Below are 3,767 nucleotides of genomic sequence, written 5' to 3'. Positions count from 1 at the left end.
AACAGTCGTATATCCACAATCCACACATACAATGTATACATTTGCAAGAAAGCGCAAAACATACAGACTAGTCAATAAACTATAAAAAAAATTATTTCCATTACGTCGAATTCAACATTATTGGTATATTATAATATGTAAATGCAAATCTATTACTGGGTATTAGTATTTTTAAGAAATTATTTACCTGATGTATAATAATGGGAGTTACGACTTTTTACCTCTATGTCTTTAAACAGGTAATATGCAAAATAAAAATCGTAAGTGATTACAAAAATAGTAGGTATATTCCGTATTTAAAAATGCAAAAACCAAATCACAATGTTTGGAACAAAAAAGAACTCTTGTTTTTCATTATCCCGTTTTAACACCCTCAAAATACCATTTAATATAAAAATGGAGCTACGATTGTTTACCACTACCGCATACGAAAGCATACTATCTATATACGCACGTATTTATGGAGTTGCTATGGATATACTACTGTTTACCTCAACTGACTAATGGAGTTGCTACTGTTTCTAAACGCCTTATCTAGGCAACTAATAACGCTGGATGTACGATTTTTTGCCACAATATGCTATGAAAATCTGACAACAAGAGCGTGGTATTAACTCCATTTCGGCAAAAAGTGGAGTTACGACTGTTTACCTCCACGGTACAGATCAGGTATTTGTATTTTATTTCAATTTATGCATATAATATACCTAAAAGCACTTAAATAATTTGATTTTGAAGTTTGAACTCTTGATAAAACCGCATCCATAGAAAAAGTACAGTGTACAACACATGAGAAAATGACATATTTCTCCCTCGCTTAATTTGGGGCTCTGGCCTCGTGCCAACAAACTTCTGCGTTCGTGAGAAATATGTCTTTTTCCTAACTTGTTGTACAATTAATATACTATTGTGTAAACAAAATAACATTTTTTGTTACCTAATAATTTTTTTACCGGGCGACGGACTGAACGGTTTCAGCGGCTCTGATTTCACTCCAGAACATCATACTCGTTCACAGGATGTCACCTTTGTTTATCTTTCATTGATGAAATCGTCGGTATACTGAGAAAACCAGATAAATGTCGAAATACCGAAATCGAGAAATATCCAAAAAGGACAGCTTAGATATTAGTGCACCCGATGTAACCTATAGCTGAATATTATGTTTGTACCTCACAGTGTTGCCATACTGTTTTTTTATTCCTTTCATAATTTCAATCAATGTTAAATGTACCTACAAGAATAATAGAATAATTTTATAAGAACGTTTACTTCTCCGTCAATATACCAGGTAGAATGGCAAATGAGGTGTCAAATGAAAGCTTATAATCCAAGGATGGTACTAAAGGTGAGAAATTAGACCTAGGTTGTCTGTCTGTTTGACCGCGAATATAACTCCTTCGTCACTATACCAGGTAGAATGACAAATGAGGTGTCAAATGAAAGCTTATAATCCAAAGATGGTACTAAAGGTGAGAAATTTGACATAGGACTTCCGGTTTTAGAAATGCGACCAGAAGTACTGTTTTAAAGTCACTGGAATAGTACAATGCTGGAATATATTATTCGACGCGCCTTCACAAGCGAAGAATAAATATATACTTTTGGTTTAATGACTGTCTGTCCGTCTCTCTGTCCGTCCGCGAATACAACTTCCTCCGTTCTTAATACAGATAGAATGACAAATGAGAATGAATGCTTATAATCCAAGGATGGTTCTAAAGGTTATAAATTTGACGGTATTTCCGTCCGACCGCGAATATAACTTATCCGTCATTATACCAGGTAGAATGACAAATGATTCAAACTCGACTTTTCGGTACGCTTCGATTGATGTGTTACATGTATTTCTGCGACTATAATATGGCACTTCCGGTTAGAAAATTTTAACCAGAAATGATATAAAAACCAAAATTCTACATTTGTTCTCATCTTGGTAAGGCACGTCGAATGATATATCGCTTATACTATTTCGGTGACTTTAAAACAGTACTTACGGTTGCAAATCTAAAACCGGAAGTCCGATGTCAAATTTCTTATCTTTTGTCATTCTACCTGGTATAGTGACGGATGAGTTATATTCGCAGTCGGACGGACAGACAGCCTATGTCAAATTTTTCACCTTTAGTACTATCCCTTCGATTATAAGCTTTCATTTGACACCTCATTTGTTGTTCTACCTGGTATAGTGGTAGACAGACAAGACGGACGGACGAACAGACGGACGTGGATAATTCACATTTTTTTAAAATTGGTGAAAACAACAACATAATAAACTTTACTTAAATGGTGTTTCAAAACTCCTTAGTTTTTTCATATTATTACAAGGCTTCTAGCAAGTTCAACTTCACAATGATTTAAAATAATCAAAGGTAATACCACGAGTCCTCTAAATTTTATCGATAATTTTTTTTGTTTTCACGAAAACTTCTTTATTTGGTAAAATTACGAAAACAAACCGAATGATAAAATCACGAGTCCGAAGGACGAGTGATTTTATCCATTTCGGTTTGTTTGAGTGATTTTACCCTAAATATAGTATATTGTAACAAAAGAGAAATCTTGGCCGACCGCCGTATAACAGTAAACACCTCGAGAATGACGTCATCGAATGATCTAGGCCTCGGCGGAAAGGAGGAGGAACTTCTCGAACGTACGACCCGTAGGCGGAACACGCTGATAGCTAGAGATGGGCGTCGATTGTTCCAGAATAACAACTGGGTATAAATACGGGCATATTTGTAAATAGTTTTTAGTCTTAAGCTAAAGTTTGTAAAGTAAACTTGTATAAATAAATAATAAAGTCGTAAATAAATACCCGAACGCTCGTTTTTGTTACAGTTGGTGTCAGGTGTGGGGTAAAGTTAGTGCGATATAAATAAGTGAATTACAGAGAGACTTTAAAAGACTTTTGAACTTTATTCGTCGGGAATAACCGGAGTGCGTTAATTGTTCGGTATTCGGAAAGACTTTAAAAGACTTTTGGACTTTATTCGTCGGGAATAGTTAAAGTGAGATGATTGTTCGGTATTCGGAAAGACTTTTAAAAGACATTTTGGAAAGTACGTGTGTGTCTACCAAAGATGTTGCTACAAGAACTTACAGTAAAACAGCTCCGTGAACAGCTAGAGGAACGGGATCTGGACAGCAGTGGGCTGAAGATAGTCCTACAAGCACGACTTGAGGATGTCCTCACGAAGAACGGAGAAGACCCAAAGACGTTCCACTTCCAGTCAGCAGAACAAGCAATCTTATCGAAATTAAAAACTGTTTCTAAAACGATCGATGATACTTCTAAGATAAATAATGAGAAATTCGAAACCATTTCTCAAAAGATCGACGAGACTTCTCAAGTAATTAAAGAAGTTTGTAGACAGAGCAACAAGAAATTTGAAAGTGTTTCTCAAGTAATTAAAGACGTTTGTAGACAGAACGACAAAAAATTTGAAGAGGTTTCTAGAACATTCGATAAGATACAAAAAAGCGTAGACGACAGTAAAGAAATGTTAGAAGAGAAGATCAAACAACTAGAGACTATGGTAACCAATACGAAAGTCCTACCTTCAGTTAATGCAGTAGTTTTGGCCGTAGAAGAGAAGATCAAAGAATTAGAGAGCATGATAACCGATACAAAAGTGCAACCGTCAGTTCATGCAGTATGTTTAGATCCTGTAGTGAAAGATGAACTACCGAGAGACGAAATGTCGCATAATATGAGATTCAAATTACCACCATTTGATGGAAAGTCCTCTTGGTCCATATACCTT

This window comes from Diabrotica virgifera, chromosome 8 (assembly GCF_917563875.1).
Source record: "Diabrotica virgifera virgifera chromosome 8, PGI_DIABVI_V3a".
Taxonomy (NCBI): Eukaryota; Metazoa; Arthropoda; class Insecta; order Coleoptera; family Chrysomelidae; genus Diabrotica; species Diabrotica virgifera.
This window is presented reverse-complemented; position numbering follows the sequence as displayed.